Source organism: Bradysia coprophila, unplaced genomic scaffold (assembly GCF_014529535.1).
Source record: "Bradysia coprophila strain Holo2 unplaced genomic scaffold, BU_Bcop_v1 contig_235, whole genome shotgun sequence".
NCBI classification, from domain to species: Eukaryota; Metazoa; Arthropoda; class Insecta; order Diptera; family Sciaridae; genus Bradysia; species Bradysia coprophila.
The window spans coordinates 1,936,187-1,962,685 of NW_023503496.1; the positions used below are offsets into that span (position 1 = coordinate 1,936,187).

General features: G+C 37.2%; 1 protein-coding gene across 1 annotated transcript in view; it reads left to right on the top strand.

The window, feature by feature from the left end:
• Positions 1 to 11,239: 11,239 nt before the first annotated feature.
• LOC119077365 overlaps positions 11,240 to 26,499 on the top strand; it is a 122,959-nt gene continuing 107,699 nt past the window's right edge. The window contains exon 1 of the mRNA XM_037184550.1: positions 11,240 to 11,368. The gene's annotated coding sequence lies outside the window, so the exon portion shown is untranslated. The remainder of the gene's footprint in view (positions 11,369 to 26,499) is intronic.

The following is a 26,499-nucleotide window of genomic DNA, read 5'->3' on the forward strand; positions in this document are numbered from 1 at the left end:
GTAGTAATATTGGGATCCAAACTTATACACCAACAGTGAAATAGAAACGAACTGTTCCAATGTGTAACAAAGAGTAAATTTTATTCATTCATCATTGACTCTATATAAGAATATAAGGATTGGTACGACTGGATTAATGAACGTTATGAAGTTGATAACATTAACTTTAACTTTAATTCACAATAGTTCAACAGGATCCAAACTTTCAGGTGAATTTTAGCTCCGTCATGTTGCACACGTATTGAATTCGTTGCGTCAAACTGGTCAAACTGCATCTAGCGGTGAATTTGGAACGATTTAGACAAGGTAAATATAGTGAGGAGGTAATGCCATATATAACCGAATCAGATGTGCTGTGGCACGAAAGTTCGATACAAACGCCATCTCATCCCTTCGTTGAAAGCAAAAAATGGAATAGAAAGTCGGGCCATCTGTTGTGAAATAGCGAAAATATTTTTGTGAAATACAAGTAAATCGTAGTCAATCATTTTAAAAAAATATGTCATTGGCATCGAACTTAAGTGCTAGGCCGCGCGTCTGAATGGCATTACCTCCTCAATTTCAATTCAATTTCAATTTCATTTATTTCCAAGAAAAAACTTCTAACATTAAACACACAGCGTAGCTCCAGTATGCGTTACAATTCTAAGGAGCTACACTATATTTACCTTGGATTTAGCGGCGTTATGTTGCACCCATATAAAATTCGTTTGCGTCAAGTTGTATTTAGTGATGAATTGGAAGGATTTAGGGCCGTAATGTTGCACAAGTCTAAGTTAGATAACATACGAAAATGAATTCACCTGAAAGTTTTGATCCGTAATTTCTCTGATCCGCTGAGGGTCTGCATTACCTACAGTGTTTATATACTTTGGTTTACGTGATATTTCATACAAATCGAGCAACGTCGCCTACGCGATTTACACAGAGGTATTATTGAGGTTATGGTTCTGTGGATGAAACTTGACAATTCATATGGCCTTGGAACAAACTTGTAGTTCAGCACGTCAACAATTCGACGTAAACACTATCGACGTAGTGTAAACTTTGTGTTGCAGCGCAGATTCACTATGACGGTAACTGTGCCTTTTTACAAAACGACGTATGCGACATGAAATTTGAAAATAATGTGCTGAATTGTTGTGTTGTAAGTTGTAAGTCACTGGAAAGATACGCTGATTCATCTGATTTTATAAATAACAGAAGTGCATTTGATGCTGTTGTGGCGATTTTTTTCGCGTACGTCAGCAATGCAGCACAACACGAATTTGATGTAAACTCTATCGATGTAGTGTAAATATTGTGGTATAGTCTGGTTTGTTATGTCGAAGAAACGGGTTCTGCTCGATCTAGAACTTTTTCGAGTTTTCAAGACGGGATATGATTGGTTCGAAAGATTCCGAACCAAATTTTTTTCTTGGATGTTTTGAACCAGTAAATACCGTTAAAAAACGCTTTTAGTACTTCCAAGTGACATATTTACGTCAAAACTGAATTTTTTTTGATGGTTAGACCAGAATATGATTGGTATAGGTAGGCTCAATACCGAAGTTCAGGTTCCCTGAAAAGTGTACCGGAAAAACCGCTAACTTTTATCTCAACTTACCTGGCTAGTACTTCCCTAGCTTGTGTGTATAAGTGGAACATGATATATATCGCTATAAAGCACCCCTACTTCCCACAGATATTTTTTCCCAAAATAAAGGAAGAAATTCCTGAACTTTTCGAATGTTATTTATCATTTTAACCGAATAAATTACAAGGGCGAGTTGTCTTTGAATGATCCACCACAATATGACTATATGACTATTCATGAGTGTCCTCTAAGTACTCCTAACGCTAAAACTCAAGAATGACATCGACATGAGCTTCCATCAGTTTTTTTTTCGATTATATTTTGTACTTATGGAAAGTTCCTAACATCTCATCACTCCTCAGTGTCCATCTTGCTTCCAACGTTTGCAACGAAGAAATTTTTCGAAAGGCCTTTCGTTGCCATTTATCCATACAAAAATCAAAAGGCCCTTCGGGAATCGCCCGAACGCCCATAGGGTCAGTGCGGCACTGCCAACGTTAGAACTCAACTCAAGGATGAATTCAAGGTTGTATGAATGCAAAATTTTCAAATTTCGCGTCGCAATACATCTTTGGAAAACTCGCATACGTCGTTGTGGTAAGGCACATAGTAATGTTTTCATCGAATTTTGTTGTGGCAAAAGGCCACAATGGAAATTTACTGGAAAGATATGTTGGAAAAAGAATTCAATAAGTGGACAAGGAGAGCAGTCCTTTTTTTTGCTACGCGTCGTCCCCTTTACTGGAAGCTTATCATTTCGCTCTCTGCGACAAAGAGCAAGATAGATTTCTGTAAAATTGAAGAATTACAAAGTTTACGATGAACGAAAACCATTAAAGAATTCGTAACTGAAGCAAAATGTGCTACCGTGCCATTCGTTGCAGTTCATCAAGTTTTTCCACCAATTCATTAGCTACTTTAGCTACTTTCGCGAACAAACAACAATCTGTAAAAGATGTCACGCTCGATTCACATTTATTTCGTGTTGCAACAATTCGGAAAAGCAAAACTCCCGACAAAAATCAATTGTTATGACAAAGCTGTTTACCGAAAAACTTTTTCAATTAGTCTAATGCTACTTTAGTGGAAACTTTGATGAAAATTAAACAACAACAAAAGGGAAAAACTATACGGAAAGTGTAGGTGGTAGTAATATACGTAACCGTATGCTGTGTATGAGAGAATGCTACATTTCATTCCATATCAGCCAGAATGATACACCCAATGTAAACAATTAGGTTTCCGACTTTTTTTTCCCTCGCCATCTCGAAAAGTATAAAATGCTGCGGCAAAGAAAGATAAACCAACTACCAGTGCAAATGACAGAAGAGCAAAAAATAAAAACCAGCACCCCATCCACTCGCCCAACTGCTCAACGAGTGCACAAATTTTTAATTAAACTTTCGGGTGGAAGCCTCTTAGTTGATGAAGAATGTGTCTGTGTGTGGAATCGGAATTATATCGACGGAATAGAGTAACATATTAAGCGTGAACATGGTGCGATAGACTGGTGAGAATGATGAACATTTTTCACATTTTTATCGCAAATTTCTGCGGGTTGGAAAAATGCTGATGATTTTCAGTTAAACGTTTTTCTTTTTTCGTCGTCGTACTTTGCACTGTGTTGTGTATGGGGCACGAATGCAGAGCCGGGATGCAACGTACATTTATAATTTTCGAGGAGAATTTCAAAGTGGCATTTTTCCTTTCAATTGACTGCCTGTGCATGCATAATGTGGGAAAATATTTTCCGGCTTATTTAAGTAATTAAATGATGAGGAACATAAGAGCGTCAGGCGGATGTTGCGGGCGGATACATTGCCCATAGTTCTATGGTGACGCTTACATTCAGCTATGGAGCATCTACATGGAGGTTGACCACTAGAAAAAATGCGACATAAGCTACGTCAGATACGATCCATTGTTTGGAAAGCGCTGGATTTTGTTGATTAATATGGGCAAAAGATGGAAATAAAATCAAAATTTCGCGTTTTTTTGGAAAATATTTCACATTTGAACGGGAAACGGAATGTAAATGGCTACTAGTGTGGTCCCAACAAAAATCTCTACGAGAAAAGTGTGACGCAGTCTTTATAGTACAATTTTTAAAATGAATGATATCGCTAGAGTTGACGCTTCCAGCTTGTTCTCATCATCTGCCAAATAATTAAAAAAAAAATTTGACTGGAAACAACCAACACTTTTCTCGAAGAGATTTTTGTTGGGATATCAGTCGTTTTAGAAGTGTAGTCAACACTGCTTTTTATAACAGTTTGCAGTTTTAATTCAAAAATTTTACGAAATTCGAAAATTTGACGAAATTCGAAAATTTGACTAAATTAAAAAATTTGACAAAATTTGACGAAATTCGAAAATTTGACGAAATTCGAAAATTTGACGAAAACCGAAAATTTGACGAAATTCCAAAATCTGACGAAATTCAGAAAATTTGACGAAAATCGAAAATTTGACGAAAGTAATTCTCTATCTGCCACCATTCAAAAAATATCTCCAAAACCCCAATTGACCCACCCATTTCCAACTTTCGACATTTTTCACATATGCCCCTCTGTTCTACTCGTAAAACTCTGAGACTTTGCCGAAGAAAGTAATTCTCTATCTCTCATAACCCAAAAAAATATTAGTCCTTTCATCCTACGCTCGAGTAGCTCAAAATTTGGTCACTCTAATCACTCTAGCTCAAACGAATCTGCCCCGATTTTTTTAAACTTTTTTTTCCGAATCGTGTTACGAATACCTTTCATTTGATGGGTCGCACGCCTCTGTAGGTTTCAATACAGCTAAGCTACAGCCGAAAACGCGTTCCCGACCCTCGAAAACCACACTCAGTAACCACTTCGAGGCCAATAAAACAAAATTCTGGTTTTTCCTGGGGTAATGGCGTATCACATTTTCATTTTTATGCCCACCCTGAGGTTCCTGCAAAATTTCATGGAGATTGGCTGACTAGTTTCCGAGATCGACCGTCGATAGATAGACAGATAGAAACATACAGAGTAAGTTGAAAGATTTTGATTGTTTGGAAAACGTTAATTTGGTGCATTTTCTATCAAAATGACCAACTTCAAAACGATGTATCTCCGGCAATTTTAAAGTTACATAGTCGAGTGATAGCTCGTTTTGCTCGTATTTGAAGCGCGAATAAGATAGAATGGGATTTGTGGTGATACAGGCCAAAGGAAAGAAACTTAAATTCTCGCCTATATATAGTTGCCGCGTCTCAAAAAATTTTCTTCGTTCTTTTTTTGGAAGTTAGACTGCGTCAAGTCCTCCGCTATCGCTCCGGACATGATCGCCTATATATAGTTGCCGCGTCTCAAAAAAATTTCTTCGTTCTTTTTATGGAAGTTAGACTGCGTCAAGTCCTCCGCTATCGCTCCGGACATGATTGACGCTATCGGCAAGTCGGTCACTTCTGTCACTTCACCGAACAATATCACAATGTGATCGAAAATTTAATTTCTTAAAAAATGATTTTGATTTTTAAATTCCGTATCTCGAAAGACCGACTCGAAGGCAGTGTCATCGCCGATTTTTTCGGTAGTGACGACAACAATTTCCTCAATCTATTGTTCCGAAAATTAATTGATTAATTCAACAAAATTCTGATTTTTCTGGGGTAATGATGAATTAAACTTAAGTTCTAATGGCCTGACTAAGGTTCATGTTAAGTTTAACGGAAATTGGCTGCGGTTTTTCCGAGATCGACCGTCGATAGATAGCTAGATATCCAGGCAGATAGAAACATACATAGTACAGTGGAAGAATTATATGAAGATACATTCCAATCGACGTTATTCATTCCACATGCGATTTACACGTTATAATACATATACATAAGTAAATGTCGTAACGTTGGAAATGCATGTGGATTGAATAAGGAGGATTGGATTGTAAATGTAACTTCTTATAATTCCGTGACTGTAAGTTGAATTTTTTTTGATTGTTTGGAGTACAATCGCTAAACCGAACTGGTGTGCATACGTTATTTTGCACCAGCTGGTCACATACAATTCCAAATGGGACCAGCTGGTGCAAAATAACGCATGCACACCAGTTCGGTTTAGCGATTGTAAGTCAATTTGGTTTGAAAAGTGACCAATTTCAAAACGATGTACCTCTGGTAATTTTGTATACCAATTTAGTCGAGTTATAGCTCGTTTTGTTCGTATTTAAAGCGAGGTGATATAGACCAAAGAGTAGAAACTGAAATGTTCGACTGGACATAGCTGACGCGTCTCAAAAACTTTTCTTTGTTCTTTTTATGAGGAGAAAGACTGCGTTAAGTCCTCCGCAATCGCTCCGGCCATGATTATTGACCTCGCTTCCGGCTCTACTCAACTCCGTTCCGATATTTTGCCCGATCATTGTACTGTTTTACTGGGTGTAATATGTGAAAATAGTTATTTGTTTACCTCGCTTCGCTCTGGCCGCGAACATCGTTCTTGTTGGAATTTCCTATTTGTCCCAGAAGTGAACACAACATTTTTCATGTGTACATGGTATGAAGAACCGCTTTTCTTCATGAAACGAAAACATCGATTTTCTCCCCACGGTAGAGAAAGTGCCGCACTAGAAATGTTATTCGATGAGTCGTCAAGAAAACACATTTTTCTCATGGCCTATTGAGGGGACAAAATAAGGCAACTACCCAACTCCTACAGAACGAATTCATTATTTTACACCAATCAACACACTCTCACTTTGTTATACGAGTTCAACGAAGTATAACTTAACTCTCTCCCAAGGCTGTAAACTTTAAGGCTTTTAGTCTTGGGAACGTCACGCGGATACGTGGTGTGTCACATTTGAAGATAATATGGCGGATCGCACGCAAATCGACATTTTATTAGATTCGCGGGAACACACCACTTCTTAAGCCGCATATCGTTACTGTGTCGCCCGCATATCTGTATTTGTTTGACCTTCCCAACCTTTACAGCCTTGGTCAAGAGAAAATGTATTGAATTCTCTATCAAAAAACCAGCTGTCGTTCGACGACATATTCAATCTATCAGTCGAAACGACGTCCCTGTCGTCATATCAGCATCTCTCTGATAATTCCATAACATTTCTAGACACAAAATCATAGGTCAAGTGCGTTGGCCTATAGAGTCGCCACATTTTTTTTCATAGTACTTCATTCTCTGCGGCTTTTTTTCATGTGAACCAACTTGACATTTGTCATTACAGAACAAATGTCACCATGTGAAGTTGGTTCGCATGAAAATAAGCTCAGTGACAGCAGTAATTTTATGACAGAATGTACTAAAATATTGGAAAACTCTTTTACATTTCTTCTTAGTTTCTAAACATCATTCTTCTTCTGCACAGTGACAGAATTTCTAGTACACTTCGTTATAAAGTGACTAATATAAGCGCTTTACACTTTTATGTGAACCAACTTCACTGCTGTGACATTTCATGGATATTCACCAAAACAAAGGCATTTCACTAGAAATTCAGCAATGCCTCTGCTGGAGCACAACGGAGGTTGCAAATTGTTTTGAGTTTCCGATTTTTTCCCTACTGGACCGCCGCGCCAGATGATGAATGGGCAACACATTTTCTAAACAATGTATCATGTCCGGAGCGATAGCGGAGGACTTGACGCAGTCTAACTTCCAAAAAAAGAACGAAGAAAATTTTTTGAGACGCGGCAACTAAATATAGGGGAGAATTTAAGTTTCTTTCCTTTGGCCTGTATCACCACAAATCCTATTCTATCTTATTCGCGCTTCAAATACGAGCAAAACGAGCTATCACTCGACTATGTAACTTTAAAATTGCCGGAGATACATCGTTTTGAAGTTGGTCATTTTGATAGAAAATGCACCAAATTAACGTTTTCCAAACAATCGAAATCTTTCAACTTACTCTGTATGTTTCTATCTATCTGTCTATCTATCGACGGTCGATCTCGGAAACTAGTCAGCCAATCTCCATGAAATTTTGCAGGAACCTCAGGGTGGGCATAAAAATGAAAATGTGATACGCCTCTACCCCAGGAAAAACCAGAATTTTGTTTTATTGGCCTCGAAGTGGTTACTGAGTGTGGTTTTCGAGGGCCGGGAACGCGTTTTCGGCTGTAGCTTAGCTGTATTGAAACCTACAGAGGCGTGCGACCCATCAAATGAAAGGTATTCGTAACACGATTCGAACAAAAAATAATTAAAACAAGGCATCAGAACAGTCGGAGCGTTTGCTGCGACTTAGCCCCGTACAACCCGTAATTCTATTTCGTTCGCAACCATTATACGTCCGTAGCCCTAATAAGCCCGGAACCCTAATACGTCTACAACCCTCTAATGCGTCTGTTACCAAAATGCAAGTCAAGTTGCGCATTGTCAAATTTACTGAAACTGTTCATTTTTTAAATTGCGCATTGCGCAATTACGAAAGCCCGTACGAAGTACCTTTCAAATAAAACCAACAATTTACGACATTATTTTAGAAACCCAAAATTTTTTGCCAACTTTCCATTGGGTATTCAATTACCTCTCAAATGAAACAAAAACTATCAAAATCGGTTGAGATTTACTCGATTTATGTGCAAAAAGCACTTAGGGCCGAGTAGCGGCCTTAGTGCAAGGGCCCAAATTTGAAACTTTTTTGCCATCATTCTATTCGTCATTCAATTATCTATCAAATGAAACAAAAACTAGCAAAATCGGATGAGATTTACTCGATTTTTGTGCAAAAAACACTTAGGGCTGAGTAGCGGCCTTAGTCCAAGGGCCCAAATTTGAAACTTTTTTTGCCACGTTCTTTTCGGTATTCAATTAGAATAATAAACCATAAAAAACTAAATCTAGCAAAATCGGATGAGATTTACTCGATTTATGTGCAAAAAACACGTAGGGCCGAGTAGCTGCCTTAGTCCAAGGGCCCAAATTTGAAACTTTTTTCGCCATCATTCTATTCGGCATTCAATTATCCAATTATCCAATTATCCAAGGGCCCAAATTTGAAACTTTTTTTGCCACGTTCTTTTCGGTATTCAATTAGAATAATAAACCATAAAAAACTAAATCTAGCAAAATCGGATGAGATTTACTCGAGTTATGTGCAAAAAACACGTAGGGCCGAGTAGCGGCCTTAGGCCAAGGGCCCAAATTTGAAACTTTTTTCGCCATCATTCTATTCGGCATTCAATTATCTCTCAAATGAAACAAAAACTAGCAAAATCGGATGAGATTTACTCGATTTATGTGCAAAAAACACTTAGGGCCGAGTAGCGGCCTTAGTCCAAGGGCCCTAATTTGAAACTTTTTTCGTCACGTTCTTTTCGGTATTCAATTACCTTCCATAAAAAACTAAAACTAGCAAAATCGGATGAGATTTACTCGATTTATGTGCAAAAAACACCTAGGGCCGAGTAACGACCTTTGAGCCCTCCCAACAAGCCCACGTTGCATCTTACCCAAAAACAATGTTCAGCAACTTTGTTCTACTCGTCAATACCGTTCATTTGATATATCACAAGCAGCTATTGCGTGCGCATTTCGGTAGATATCGTCGAAAGACTGAAAAACACCTATAGGGCCCTAGCTCTGGAAGGGCCGACCCTACCATGCCCATTTTCGAACTTGACCTTACTTTTGTCGATACCAATCGGGGAAAAAAAGAATTTTAAAAAAAGGTTGTGATTTACTCTAGCTAGAGGGGTCACGGACGGACGGACGGACGGACGGACGGACGGACGGACGGACGGACGGACGGACGGACATTTTTTTTATTGCGGATTTGTCATCTATGAACATAACCAAATGCTTTGCCCTTACTGGCTGCTTCCAATTCGACATGTTACAAACGGCATATTAATCTTATAAGCCCCCAGTACTTCGTACGGGGCTAAAAATCGGGGCAGATTCGTTTGAGCTAGAGTGATTAGAGTGACCAAATTTTGAGCTACTCGAGCGTAGGATGAAAGGACTAATATTTTTGCGATTATGAGAGATAGAGAGTTACTTTCTTCGGCAAAGTCTCAGAGTTTTACGAGTAGAAAAGAAGGGCATTTGTGAAAAATGTCGAAAGTTGGAAATGGGTGGGTCAATTATGTTTTTATAGGTATTTCTTGAATGGTGGCAGATAGAGAACTACTTTCTTCGTCAAATTTTCGATTTTCGTCAAATTTTCGAATTTAGTCAAATTTTCGATTTTCGTAAAATTTTCGATTTTCGTCAAATTTTCGAATTTCGTCAAATTTTCGAATTTCGTCAAATTTTCGAATTTCGTCAAATTTTCGATTTTCGTCAAATTTTCGAATTTCGTCAAATTTTCGATTTTCATCAAATTTTCGAATTTCGTCAAATTTTCGATTTTCGTCAAATTTTCAAATTTCGCCTTTCCGAATTTCTGTTATAAACTGTTATAAAAAGCAGTGTTCTAAAACTTCTAAAACGACTGATATCCCAACAAAAATCTCTTCGAGAAAAGTGTGACGCAGTCTTTGAAGTACAATTTCTAAAATGAATGATATCGCTAGAGTTGACGCTTTCAGCTTCGTTACGCAAAAATTAAATTTTACACCCAATTAGTTCAAACAAGCTGGCTTAGTTTTTCTCATCATCTGCCAAATAATTTTTACCAAAAAAAATTTGACTGGAATCAACCAAAATTTTACCAAAAAAATCTGCGTCGCAAAGTGGCAAATGTTCAGGAACAGACCAGCAAGAAAATGTATCTGCCACATGCGACGCAGATTTTTTTGGTAAAATTTTGGTTGTTTCCAGTCAAATTTTTTTTGGTAAAAATTATTTGGCAGATGATGAGAAAAACTAAGCCAGCTTGTTTGAACTAAAATTGGGTGTAAAATTTAATTTTTGCATAACGAAGCTGAAAGCGTCAACTCTAGCGATATCATTCATTTTAGAAATTGTACTTCAAAGACTGCGTCACACTTTTCTCGAAGAGATTTTTGTTGGGATTTAAGGGATAGGTCAAGAATTGCAAAATTTTCATAGAAATCATTTAAGAACACAACTCCTGCCACTGACGGCCGTGTGCCCTACGTGTTCTGAAGTATCAAATTTTCATTAAAATCCGAAACGACATTGTCTATCTCACAAAAAGTAATCAATTCTGAGACACACACCAGCGACATTAAAACTGTATCTTTACGACGAATGTTTTACACGACGATATGAATCTGAAAAACTCATATAAATAATATCCACCCCCCCATATATAACAACAGCCGAACATGCATAAATTATCTTAATATCAATGGAGAGGATGAGTGTGTTTATATTATGGTCTATGTAATACATTCCGTAGCAGCATGCTCAAATATGCTCTTACTATAATATATTTATTACCTGGGGTGCCACCAAAACATTCCCCTTTTCCGCCAATCTATGCAATAAAACACATGCGCTTTGTCGCTTTTCCCTCATCCATCGAAAAAGTCTCCAAACGAGTTTCTCCTACGGACAATCAGCTGTTTTTATGCGAATGCAACGAATGGAAACCGAATCGGAGACGGGAATGGTTTGTGCTCCGTCACACCAACAGTGTACCAACTCTCTTCACACCAATGGCAGAGATACCCCCGACCGATATAGTGGCCAAGATTTTATCCTCTGCAAAAGCTATATTTCCCAGGTCTCAGACTCTTATTTAGTGTGTACAAGGCCGCCGACGTTTTCACATCAAAATCAGACGGTGTAAAATTTCACGTGGAAATTTTGAAAATTGAACAGTTGAAAAAACGAAGAAGAAGAAGAAGGGCATATAGTCAATCTATAGTCGCGTGCAGAGACGTATTATGTGTGTGTTTCGACCAGGTTTATTCTGTTTGCGTTTTTTTTAGTGTTCTGTTCATTCTTCAATTCTTATTACATTCCGAATGGTTTTTTACTATAAGCTGAATTGAAACTGATGACGTCAGAAGCCGTTGGGAATGTGAAACGGTTGTGGTCTTTCGTTTATACGTTATTTCGGGAATTTATTGCGATTTTTTTTTATTTTTATTTGTTTAATGTGCAGAGACTGTAGAGCCGTTCACAGCAACATAAATAAAAAATAATTTTTTTTTGAATGAAAAAAGGACGATAAATCTAATAAAGGAATGAAAAAAAATGTGCCAATATTAAACAACACACAACATCGGAATCAGCATGGTGTATGCAGCACCACAACACACAAAAAATAAACGGGATACATATAACGGAATCGTTAAAGCTCATTTTTTTTCTACATTTGATTTTCTCCTCGTGTTTTTGTTTCGTGTGACATATTGGTCATCGGTTTGTGACAGTTTTTTATTTGGCTTTTCTTCTCCCCCCTTTCTCAAACAAATAGCGGTAGTAGTGTCGGATTCTCGAACGGGGTGGTGTGTATTGTCGTGTTGTTGTTGTTTGTGATTGTAATAAGTGTCGCATTTTTTGATTGACACAGAATACAACTATTATTCATGGACGGACAGTGTGTGTATTAGAGAGTGGAATTGGATTACAGTTTACCGAGATTTCGATTTTATTTTTCTTGCTCCCGTCATTTTCCGTCGCTTGGAAAATCAATAGGGAATGTGTGTCTATTTTGGATGTGCTATATCTATTGTGTGTGGCGTGGATATATAACGATGAAATATGCTGAAGGTCACCAACGTCTTTTCGGGGGAGAAAAAAAGAATTGAGCGGAATATTTTATGGGATTATGGGTTATGTAATCGTAATTGAAGAGTGACGGTTGTTTTGCTCTTGAAAGCAATATAAGCAATCGAAGAATAGGGGGGATTCTGTTGCTATAATTATTTCTAAATTCATTGTTACTGTCTGATAAACTATCTCAATATACATCGTTTCACTTCACTGCATGACTTTTATTTGGAATCAGAATTCCTAAAGCTCACGTTTCCAAGAAAGATTGTTCAAGTTCTAGTGTTTCTAATGAAACATTCCCTTCATTTCAAATAATTTTAATAAAAATTTGAGCTGACGTCCTTTAAGCTATTTGTTTCTTAAACGACTCTCGTATATTTGACATGTAAATTGATACCTTTCTGGAGTAGATTTTTAAACTTACTAAATACGTTGTGCACGTGTAGGTGCAAATTTTTGTTGGATAAGCTGAATGCAGTTGTTTTCACAGTTTTTTCGTCGAAAGATTTCAATTCTGTCGCAAAATGTTCACTTTTTCATGCATCAATGGTAAATTTATGCGCTTTTTACCACTAGTGACAAAAAGGATTTCAATATTTTAACTGTTTGCCACTAGTGACAAAATGCACATCAATATGCTGTTGCGAAAACTATAGATGTTTCCGTCACACGAAATTGTTAAATCTCTAATTTTTTGCAACTTGTTGCATAAATAACTATTTTGCGAACTGAGGTTTTGAAAGGGTTTTGAAAAGGTTTTCTGAAATGTCTTCCGGAAAAACCATCAGAATGATATGAAATTATGGAAATTACGATTTGTATTATCAACAAATTTCCAAAAGAATTTCCATTTTTGCAATCGCGGGCCATAATCTGGTTAATAATTACATGCATGTGTTCGACGCCATATGATTGAAGATTTTTTCACTGATATCTTCGATACGCTCGGTAGCGTGTGAGAAATGTTTTCTCGCACTCATTCGTTCCTAGCTACCTTGTTCGGTCCTGACTCTAAATCATAAGTTAAATGGTAATTGTATTGATTCGAGAGATACAACTTCATGATACTTCACGGTGTGGTTGAATGGAGTTTAATTAAACATGTCGTCGCAAATTTGATATTTTTGGATATTCTTAGTCTGCTTGTGACCCTGAACAACGTTCCACAAAAATTTTTGATTTTCATCCGTGCAGTCCGGAGCACCCGTACCAAGGCTCCCTAGAGTGCTCTGTGGGTGCAATAGAACTGATTGGGGTTGCAATTGATAGGGTATGGAATTTTAATAGTCATAGTACAAAAAAAAATTCCCATGGATTCAAGGTGGACAGGTGGCGACTCATTGAAGTTGAAAAATGACGATCTTTGAAAGGTTCTACAGGCGTGGATACTTGAGTCACAGAGGTGGTAATTAGTTGTACAAGTTGAGAGATATTAGCTCTACCAATATCTAAAAAATTACTTTTCCAAATTTTCTACGTAGCAACTTTATAGTGGTTCAAAATTTTTCTCTCTTTTTTGGCCATATTTGTGAAACTCAACAACACCTCAGTCACACTCTTGATAGTTTTTCGCAACCAAACTGCATGGATTTGTTTTGCTGTTAGTCTCAGCTTTCCAACAACACTTCACTTGCTATATCTCTGGTCAACAGTGCCGTTCTATTTAGTGCCTAAGTGAGGTAAGTCCATCTACGACGAAATTTTAAGCATGACTTCAGAAAACGGTAATAGAGGCCAAATATCAGTAATATTTTGCTTTTTTTATGTAGTTTAATAATTCTATTTATAAATCGCAATCAAACAAATCATCCCCACCGTTTTCTGAAGTCATGCTTAAAATTTCGTCGTAGATGGACTTACCTCACTTAGGCACTCAATAGAATGGCACTGTTGACCAGAGATATAGCAAGTGGGGTGTTGTTGGAAAGCTGAGACTAACAGCAAAACAAATCCATGCATTTTGGTTTTTTGGTTTTTGGATTTAAAACTTACACTTGTTTAGATGTCGATTAAATTAGAAAAAGAACAAAAGAAATTCATCGCAAAATTCTACGGACTGGATGGCTCAGCGGCTACGTACTACGTACTAGCCTTCCACCAGAATGACTCGAATTCGATTCCCGTGTCAGACAATTTCACATGGAATTTTTCGAGCGATTATTTCGCATTGATAACGTCCTAAAGTTTACTCAAGCGTCATAATTTGGATAGTCGATGTGTGTTTGGTGTCTGCAACAATGTACACACTGAATTATTAGTATGACGAAACCAAATTACGATGACTTTGTATGCATATGCACTAGTCTACATTCAGGCGATATATCAATTAAGCGCCTGACGTTCCTCCGAAAGTATGTGCATACTTCGTGGAGTGGTTCGGAAGTCACATTGGGCCGGTGGTCAAGACTGCACTTGTTGTTAGTCGTAAAAAGGCTGTTAGTAAGGTCTCTAAACATATCACAAATTAAGTTCCCTGAAGAAGATTACTGTTTGTAACAAAATAAATTCTCACAAGGAACTGTTAGAAACTGTCTGTATGTAGCGTACATTTTAGCGTAAATCATGATGGCAATGCTTGCTTCAGAGCTCGCCGTACATAAAGAGTAAAAGGAAAATAATTCTGATTTTTAAATTAAGACGCATCGATGTTTAGCTTAAATTGTAGCCTACATTTGTGCGCTTCTTGTTTCATTTTTGATGATATCTTTTTCACCGCAATAACGACCACGAATGCGTTAGCTTTAAATAGTTAGTTTTGGTTGTAGTCGTTCGACCAGCTTTGAGAAAAGACAGCAGTTTAACGAAATTTTATTAAACTGCTCAGTTTTCTCAAAGCTGGTCACATTGTGGTCGTTATTGCGGTCCCATATTTGAAAAAGGATTCTGATGAAATCATCAAAAGTAAACTAAAATCCAGTATTTAAAAAACGCCCAAATGTATGCTTTTCAGCAAAGCCTCTCGATGGAAGCAGAAGATGGAAATAGACCGTCAATCATTAGGAAATTTCTTAAAATTCTGTAATTTTGTAAAAGAATTTTTAGGAATTGAAGTCTAAAAAAATCCTTAAAAATCTTTAAAAATTCCTTAATTTGTAAATTAAGAGATTTTGGAATTTCAAAGAATTAAATTCTTAAAAAATTGGTCCTGATCTATAGTGACGAATCTCCTAGCAAGTCATTTTCAAAAACTTTTATCATTTTCTCTCTCACTCTACAGTTACTATCGATATTTAGGCTTTTGCTCCCAGCATAAACTCATTTTGCAAAAAGATAGAAAAATACAACAGCAACGATTGTCGACATGGAAGCGGCGTATATAAAAGGGTTTTCTCCGAACTGGTTGCGGTCGAAGGTGAACATAGTGTTTTAAACGTACAAATCTACGAGTCTCCGTTTCCAACAAAGCCGCTTAAATATTTATGAATATTTTGTTGGCCTGGAGTGGTTGAAGCATGAGTAACAAAGATTAAATGTTAGACAAAGGAAAGAATGAAAATGAAAATTCGAAATAAAAAAAAACTTTTTTCTGTAAGGCCATTGTAATGAGGATGTCCCTTTTTGCTTTCATGCAGGCATCAGGGATGTTAACATAAAAAATTGTGTGTCGACGTCGCGTAAATGCATCTTTAATGCATGCACAAATAATGTGGAAGTAGATCCTGTGACGGAATATATAATTGAATCTGCAATATTAGCTGATGTGCAGAGATTACTGAAGCATTTAAAATAGTTTCTCGAAAGTTTGAAACTTTAAAAGTATTTACGAAGATTCGAAAACATCTCAAACTTCTCTGAAATTGAACAGCGAAATGAAAAATATTTTCGATTATTGCTTGGTACGACTATTCTACATTCGGTAAAAAGAGGAGGGAAATTGTCTGCTTTAAATTTGCCAGTTGAGATAGTAGCAAATTGCTGCGATAAGCATTTACGAACTCGTATACCATGTACATACGATTACTTACGCCTTTGCTTGGAACTTTATATGATTGCTTTACGAGATCGCAGCCCTTTGATGTCTCTCGGCCGCAACACTCACTCTTAGTCAAATTAAATGTTCCAAACAAGGACATAATCCACTACCACTCTATATGCCAACATAAAACATTCAATCATTTGACTAATGAACTTTTCACTCCAGCCGGCAAGCGACAGTGCGATTGATCAATAAAAATATTTTTAGGGACTTGCTGTTGAAGCACTCTTTATTTTGACCTTTTTCCCTTCTGTAGAGGCCAAAGACTCGACTTAACATCATTTCTTGAGTTGGTTTCACTTGACTATTTGACTATCACTCGTTACTGATACGGACCAACAATGTTTTTATTTGGGATGTTAATGTCACACTAGGCTTAGACGAAAGGAATGACAATCGGGGCACAGACTAGCCCTCACCACTTTATATAAAGTTTATTAACGAAATTGATATATCCCAAGAAAAGGTGGTCATCCCGTCCTGTAAGGGTTTCGCCGTTGTAGAATCACACAACTAGCATTGAAGCGTTGAATGAATAGCCGAAGAGATTCTATGTGTAAGATAAAATTTCGATTTCTTGTCTCCAGTTAATTCCTGTAACTCCGAAAACCAATTTTCCGAGTGCGGTTTTTCAAACGAAAATTGGTAAAAATGAATTGGAATGGTCCAGATGACTGGGAGATGCGGGAAATCAGAAACAAAACTACATTTTTTATTTACATCTTTAAAAAAAAATTTCTATTTAAAATCGCTTGATAAGATTTTAGTGCAGACAATTGAGTCGTACAACTTTACTGTTGCATAGAAAAATAGGTCAGCATCCTCTTAAATTTTTTGTGTAACAGTAACTTATTAACCGTACGAAGAAACACCTTTGGATTTTTGGCTAAAACATGAAGAATCGATTTTTTTAACTGTGAAAATTCTATGTCTCCAGTTTCGTGGCTGATCACAATGTGAATGTGAGATACTCTCAGAGTTCTACAACAACCAAATACAAAGTATACAGTAGAAGGTTCCAAAAATAACCAAATAAAATTGTACCAAGTCATACAAATCGAAACACTCCGATCCGAAACATGTTTCGAAGACTCTGCAGAATTCTGTGAATCTTGGAGACAGTGATACCGTACATCAAATGCAATGGAAGCGAAGGGAAAATGAATTTTGCCTGGTTTATGGTCCTCATAGACAGAGGACCTCGGCATTGCACGATATTTGTTTCTAAATTTGGTCACCCATGTCAAAAATGGTCTAAAATATCAGTCGATACTTTCCAGAATCTGGAAATAATCTGCAATTCTGGAAAAATTGGTCACTTACATCAAACGCAATGGAGGCGAAACGAAATTTAATTTTGTCTGGTTTATGGCATACATAGACAGAGGACCTGGGCATTGCACGATATTTATTCCAAAACAGGGTCACCCATATCAAAAATAAGTCGAAATATTAGTTTGAAATCAGTCGATACCGTGCAATATTGCACGGTAACGACGGTTTATTTACCCATTTTTCACGCTATTTTTGATATGGGTGACCCTGTTTTGGAATAAATATCGTGCAATGCCCAGGTCCTCTGTCTATGTATGCCATAAACCAGACAAAATTAAATTTCGTTTCGCCTCCATTGCGTTTGATGTAAGTGACCAATTTTTCCAGAATTGCAGATTATTTCCAGATTCTGGACAGTATCGACTGATATTTTAGACCATTTTTGACATGGGTGACCAAATTTAGAAACAAATATCGTGCAATGCCGAGGTCCTCTGTCTATGAGGACCATAAACCAGGCAAAATTCATTTTCCCTTCGCTTCCATTGCATTTGATGTACGGTATCACTGTCTCCAAGATTCACAGAATTCTGCAGAGTCTTCGAAACATGTTTCGGATCGGAGTGTTTCGATTTGTATGACTTGGTACAATTTTATTTGGTTATTTTTGGAACCTTCTACTGTATACTTTGTATTTGGTTGTTGTAGAACTCTGAGAGTATCTCACATTCACATTGTGATCAGCCACGAAACTGGAGACATAGAATTTTCACAGTTAAAAAAATCGATTCTTCATGTTTTAGCCAAAAATCCAAAGGTGTTTCTTCGTACGGTTAATAAGTTACTGTTACACAAAAAATTTAAGAGGATGCTGACCTATTTTTCTATGCAATAGTAAAGTTGTACGACTCAATTGTCTGCACTAAAATCTTATCAAGCGATTTTAAATAGAAATTTTTTTTTAAAGATGTAAATAAAAAATGTAATTTTGTTTCTGATTTCCCGCATCTCCCGGTGCGAAATCAGTTGTTGCAAGAAGTGAGTGTCCTTTAGATGAAGTTGAAGAGTTTTTTCCTTGTGTTTCTGCCCTCGTTGTTTTCGACTCTGTGTCACCTTCGTTGATTCCTACGTGCTAGATACCTAGCAAATTGTTTCAGAATATTACATATCACTTCGTTCAAGAGGTAATATTCGCTGTCTTGTGAACGAATATGGTGGCAGCAACTGACGATGGGTTGTCCTATACTGCCCTGTGACCACCACCATATTCGGAGGTCGAAACAGTTTCTCATCTTCGTTGATCCGTTCCATCAAAGCGACGTCGCAAGACATGATTATTGGTTCTCAGTCTCTTCCCTTTTCGTTCTTATTTTGTAGAAGACTTCTTGTACGTTCTGTGGTATATATATATATTGGTGGTTTGGTTCTTTGCAAAATTGTGTAACGTTAAAACACCCTCTAGGAATAGCCTAGTGGATATTGATGACATTTTCTGAGTCTGTACTCCAACGACCCATAGTCCCCAGTCTCTACGTTCCATCGTAAGCATTGCTATTGGGAAAACGATGCTTGATTTGTCCACGTTAGTGATGGCATACCACACACACACTGGTCACGAGTGACGAATTTCATTTCAATTATGATTCGCTAGACTTTTTCGTGTGTAATATGGTATAGTGTTCTCAGAGCATTGTCGTTGCTTGATGAGAAATAGTATTTTTGAACAACATATTGATGCAAAACGTCGAAAGACTGAGTCTATTTTGTCTCAGATCAAAACAATAATGTCTAATTTTTCCCAAAAAAATTTGTTTTTTTGGAAAAATAAGGAAAATTCAGAAAATGTTGTAAAAATTTGTTAACAAAAATAGTCGCTGCTCTCAAGTAAATTAAAGGTGTAAAGTTCAACCATATCCTAAGAGCCGTTTATACGAATTTGTAACAAGAATAAAACATTTTAATGTTTCCTGCTCCCGAACCACAAGCACCTTACACTTATATTACTTGTATGAGCAAAAACGAGGTCACGTAATTTTATTTGTTCCAACAAAACACTTGTACTTGTTCGCTTACTGGGTTAACAAACATCTTATGTGTTGTTCAACGCTGACCCTTGTTGCAGAGGAGTCCCAAAAAAACTGTAGCGAATTTCTACGAACAAAATGTATGAATTTTCGAACAAACCTAAAACCGACGGCTGCAGCAAAAAGGTGGGGGAAATGGCAGAACAAAAAGAAATAATTTTATTGTCAAAATAAGCGCAATACTCGATGTGTGGGCTGTTTGTTGTGTGGGTGTGTGGCTTTGTGAATGTAAAGTGTAAATTTTGTGGGCTCTGTAATAATAATGTGAAACGATTTTGCACAAGTCATTATTACACCACCTTTTAATATTCCTTCTTCATGGCTTTTGTGGTTGATTCGCCACAGCTATGAATAAATTTTCTCGCACAGAGAACTTCAAACAGGTTCCCTACTTCTTCGTCTTCACATTTTTTTTGCTGCCTTTATTGTGTACATGTCCCAACTGTATATATACACACATCCGTTCGTAATATATATACAAGAAGGGTTATGCAGCAAGAATGAAATAAAAATACAGAAAAAAATGAAATTCCCGTGAATTCCATCCACAACCACCCATGATGAAAAAGTAGATTTAACGCCAGATTAGCTGGAAGAGTTTTTCATGTGGCGTTATTTGTGATGTGTGAAGCAAAAATTGTTGGGAATTTTTTTCCCCGTTGTTGCTGCCGTTGTTGTTGTTCTTCCAACAATCTACCATCACTATAAACAGGAGGCGATATAATTTCGTTTGGTTTGCTGATAAAGAAAATTCAATTTTCATATTTTCCAACACAAAAATGTTCGGTTCGTGATGTAATCAGCAACGAAAAATCTCCCGCATTTTCTCCACCTTCCGTTCCGTTCATTATCGGTGAGTGTGTATTTTATGCACCACCCAACAACGGGCGGTAAAGCTATGGATCATAATTTCTTATCTCGAAACATGTATCACAGCGAGCGTTTTTTGTTAACCTGATGCGATGCGATCGTTTACGCGAAGACACGGAAAATCATCTGAAGTGCCAGGCAATGTGTTTAGCTTTCTTATTTATAACGCCCATTCCCCTGTCGTTGCTTTCTTTGCATTGGATTTTTATTCCAAAGTCGTAGGAACACAACAGTATCGTATGTGATGCTATACTGGGTGCTACGTGGAGGTGATAGGTTTTTCAGCTAAATCATGTTGATGACGGTGCAGGAATTGACAGTCGGAAAGAAATCAAAGCTTAAATTATCGATAGAATCAGTTGCCACGTCACAGTGTGGTGTTCACACGGACAGATAAATTGGATTTCCATAAAGTAATACCTTTCACAGAGCCGTAGCCGTAATGTAGTGTGAGAAGATTTTTCAAAACGTTTCGTTTAAAGAAGTGAACTACAGTCAGAGACAGTGAAATTTCAGCGTGAATTTGCTTCTGCTGTTTTTCACCTGATCCACACATGCAATCAAAACTGCTTGTATTTGTTGATACGGTTGAACAGCTGATGCAAATTCATGCTGAAATTTCACTGCCTCAAAGGAATTTTTCTTTTAATACCTAAAGTCTTTCCTTCTGCAGGCCTAAGGCTCGGATCGGGTTCGGGTTGACCTGTTTAAGTTCAGGTTCGACCTGAACCTGCTCTTCACCTGAACATGAAATTACCATTTCGGGTTCTACCCGAACCTGACCTGAACCTGAATTGGTTCGACCTGAATCTGACCTGAACCTGAATTTCTCATTTCGGGTTCGACCCGAACCTGACCTGAACCTGAAATTCTTATTTCAGGTCAACCCGAACTAACCTGTTTTGACCTGAACTTAAAGCAACTCAATGAATCTGACCGAAAATACGGCCGTATGAACCGTGGTAGAAATTACGTTTTTTGCAATTCTGAACAGAAATCAACCGTTCCTATACAAACCATTAAGATATGCATATTTAAATCAAAATACACAATTCAAATATGTCATAGGCAAGGCATACAATCGCAATGAAAAACTCAATAGCAAAATATACTTCATTTACACCAAATTCATTGTTTGTATGTTAAAATGTTATAAAAATTTTGTCGCACTGTTTTTCGGTGCAAGAAAACGTTTCTTGCATTCCTTTTAGCTGTGAAAAAAGTGACATTATACGACACTTGTATCAGGCAAATAATGGCTGATTTCCGTCACAGAGATGTAAAAACTAGTTTTTCGCGACAAGTGACGAAAAGCAGGACTTTCCGTTGCATTTATTGCGAAAAACGTTGTATAAAACTCGATGATAAATCCTTTTTCTCAACTCAGTGACGAAAAGTAAAACTTTCGTTGCCTTTTTTGAGAAAAACGTTGTATACAACTCGGTGATAAATGATTTTTTAGGAACACGATGTGTATTGTCACACTCGCCTACGCCCTCGAGTGACAATCTACACATCTAGTGCCTAAAAAAGCATTTATCACTCGGTTGTATAAATAACTATTTCTAATTGTATACAAGACTTTCTTTCTAACGCATATTTTCAGGGAATTAAATTTGACGTTAACTCTGTCATAGTATATGCGTGAATATTTGTGATTGTAGCTGTTGTATACAGGGAAGGGTGTAAACAAGGTTCTATCAACGCTATTTTTACTGTCTGCACGAGATGTTTAGATTGTCACCCGAGGCCGCAGGCATACATCTCATTGCCTTATAAAGCTTTTATCACCGAGTTGCAACGAAATTTCAACTTTTCGTCACTGAGTTGAGACGAGTAACTTATATAACAATTAACAATAAGATGATAGTATTTTCGTGCCAAGACAGGCCTTACGAGCAAAGCGAACGAAAAATCATGGCAAAATATGTAGCATTTCAGTTTCAAACACTTTTATTTGTCGCATAATTAAGTGTCCCATAATTTAATCTTAGACATGTTGATGGACATTCGTTTCAATCGACGTTCACTTCTAAAAAAATGTATTTAAATTAACGTAATACAAAATTAGGAATCAGTTCAGGTCAAAACAGGTCAGGTTCGGGTCCAACCCGAAATAACAAATCAGGTTCAGGTCAAGTTCAGGTCGAACCAATTCAGGTTCAGGTCAGGTTCGGGTCGAACCCGAAATTGAAATTTCAGGATCAGGTCAGATTCGGGTCGAACCTGAAATCATAATTCAGGTTCGGGTCAAAATCAGGTTCGGGTTCCGGTCAGACCGAACCCGACCCGTTCCGAGCCTTATGCAGGCCCACAAGTATTTTTCTTAAACGATAGTAATGGTTAGCGCTCTATAGGAATTAAATGCAAAGAATAGTCCCAATATCATTGCAACCATTCCCAGCTGTGTTCAATTAAATATCCTCTGTATACAACATCTGGTACAACTTTCCATTCATCAAAAACGAGAGTATAAAACGCAAGAATCAAGCCATTTTCTAGCTAATTGATATCAACATGATAATAATCCCCAGGCGCCCACTCAACACAAATTTCATACAATAAAAGAACGCAAAAACGAGAATGCACACAGAGTGCGGAAGAATAGAATAAAGAGAAGAAAAAAAAATCAGACATTTGAAGTCATAGCAAATTGCTGTGCTGAGCCCCGTACGAACCCACGATATCAACGTATTACAAAACGAAACAATTGAACGCAAGAAACACTTCACTAACGGAGCCCTAGCTCACTCTGCGTTGATTCGGTATCGATGAGACTCGTGCCGATACAGTTTTTATTGTAATCTTCGTTATTTTCGAAATAAGTCCGAACTCGAGTTAGTGCGTTTACCGAGAAAGTTCTTTCTTTAAGAAAACTATGGAGTGGATCGAGGGGCCCTTCCAAGTCTTAGTTTTTCTAGGTCGAAACCAGAACGGTAATGTCTTGGCTCGAAATTCCTAGTGTAGAAATCTCGCTCGGCATGACATTCCTTTTTTTTAAAAAGTCAGTTACGATCCAAACTGTTAGATCTGTCGAAAAATTTCGAAGACTTTCGAAGATTGAATGGATACTGAATTATCGAGGCGCTCTGCCTCGAAGTTAAACGTTAATAGATTGAGGTTAAGGTGAACTTAACGAAAACTTATGTGAGGTTATGTTGATGAGTACCGTAAAATGAACATGATTGGTTCCGTTCTCGGTTTCTTCAAAATATACAGAAAGCTGGCATCGCAGTTATTCCGTTTGAAAAAATAGTTCACCAAATTAAATTGTTGAGAACTGTCAAATGTAGCCAGTTAAAATTCACGCCGCAAGTGTGTCTAAAATTTGAGTTGGGGAAAAAGTCAACCGAAAAATACATTTCAACGCTTCCTTCTGTGAAAATGATGCTACAGTAGAAAGACCTCCGCACTTTTCATTTTGAATTTCGACCGCACTTACGGCGTGAATTGAATCAAGTTCAATTTTCCCTTTGTTTACTATATGACAGCTGTCACGCAAACGGAGTGCTACAGCGTGTACACCGTGTATAACGATAAGGTTCACTGGGGAATCGTCATAAAACCGTTCAGAAACTCACTTTCGTTCTCAAATTTTCTTACATTTAAAACTTAGTGACAGTTCTTACAACTCTACCCATATCGCTGACATGTATAGAAACGTTAAGTCGAAGTTAAATTTGACAGCTCTCACTAGACGATTAACTGGACGAAAAATTATTACTGTACTTTGTACACGGAGTAACTGCAACTTGACAGTAAAACAAAAGAAATTTCAAGAAAACGGAGAAAGAAGTTAATCATGTTCAAATTCTTCATCGTTTACTTGACAATAAAGGCAACGCCCTTTAGATATAATCGCATGCAGACTCGAACAATCTCCATAACACTTTGGTGGCCTTAACTCAGTAGTCAAGTTTGATGGCAGTATTTGACCCCACAATTTAAATGCCGTTAAAGTTAAAAGAATTTACTAAAATTGACCGAATTCTTCGTTAAGTAAATTTTGACAGCTCTACCCATATAATTTACCGGACATTATTCTACGCACTCTGAGCGTCACATTAAACCCATAAGCCACTGGTGATGCTTCGTACAGTGCTAAAAAAAACGTCGCTCTCTAATGAAAACTTCTGATAACATCAGAAGTATTGTTTGTAAAAATAATAAAAAAAAGAAACAAAACAAAGATTGAAAAGAAAACCCATGACTGACACAAATATTTTACATGTTTTGTGTGCTGTGTGTTGTTCTTTTCCATAAATAGTCGAGTTTCCCATTGTGTCTTACTATCCCAGAGCATTGTAGATGATAAAAGGAACGAACGAAACAAAAATTATTTTTTTTCTCTAAATAAAATCTTCAAAAGCGAATGAAGCTCCATGGAAAATTCAGTTGATGTGATACTCCTGGCAATTCTGTTGGCACACAGAGGGAGCGAGAAAAAAAGCAAACACAAACATGGAATTATAACATGAAGTGCTGTAATGGATCTATGAGCTGAAACAAGTAAATCCCATCCTTTATTCCAGTTTAGTTTCACTTATTCCATTGCATTATTCAGCCAAATTATGTTAGAAAAATGAGATCGCATTTATGTAGAAACAATATGAACGCTGGTGGAATGATATCACTGACATCACTGACAAACGGAATTTGTTGCGATACTTTTCTCTGCACTTCCACTTTTTAAAGGAATTTCAGAATTTGATTTTCATACGAAAGGAATGCTCGAAATGAAAACGGATCGCATTCACGTCATCGCATTTTCCATATCGAATTAAAGCGAAAACATTTTTCTGAGAGAGCACGAAAGAAAAACAACAACAACGGGAAAACTTCAAAAGAAATTGGCAGAGTTGCCAGGGAAATTCGTTTAAAAATGATAGACTTTTTCCATTTGTGGCGAATTCTATGTACCAATCGACAAAATGTAACGTGATAACGGCAACAACCCTCTCTAAAATCGCAATGGTGTATACCGATGTACCATTTTGAGAGAATTTTGTTTTTATCAAGTTGATTTTACATAGCAGCACCGTATGGTGTAGCGTTTAAAGCGTTTAAATTAAATTAATTATGCTATACCATACCATACCATAACATACCATCTCGATGAGATGGTTTTACTCCGCCAATCTTCGCAATTTCAATAAGGCTTTCTTAATTTAACTTGAATTAAATTAATTTTTTCTGCAAAATAAATTAATTTAGATTATCTAAAAAATGAACAATTAATTTTTCGATAGGTGGTGTCCAGCCGAAATTAAAATTCAAAATAAATAAAGTGATTCGAACTGAACCGATTGTAGCGTCTGTAACATGGGTTCACAATAGAATTATGATCTGGGTGATTTAGATGCTCTCTCTTTATACACCGCCAACGTGGAAATGCTCATGTGATATGTCGACATGAATTTTACATCGATGTTAACCTACTTCTTCACGGCCTCAGGGGCTTGAGCGAAATAGGGCTAATAAACTGCAATGCGAACTGTTGCATATTATGCAAGTTAAGTATGGCTCTGCAAATTAGGTTGGACTATTTTTAGCACTATCAGTTTTAAAGAGAAATTCGGATGGAATCGGTTGGGAATTCCGAATCTTTACGAATGTGAAGACGGGAACTTTGGTTACATCAATTGATAGAATTTCCAATTCCAATAGATCTCCGGCGGCATTCATAATTCACCAACAGCTATTGTGTCAGATAATATAGATCATCTTCAGGTTACGCCTTTAGTTTCGTTCATTAATTCATTCGTATGAATTGCAACATTGTCTTTCAGAGCGATGCTTATATAACGACTGGGTCGTCTCGTCCCAGTCGTCATATTAGCATTTCTTCGCCGTCTTTGCTTCGACAAAATCACTGCAATCGTGAAGCTGCTCAGACTTCTCAGGTCATGGATTTTGAGGTACTCTAGAACACATACAGCAATTATTCGTCAACACTCATTAGCGAATTGTTGACATTTTTATCAGTTTACATCTTTTTATGCTCAACACTGTACAAATTCAGACACCTCTTTTGTCACCTTTCGAATTCCCATAATTTCCGTTCTTTAACTCAATATAAATTTTGACATTTAC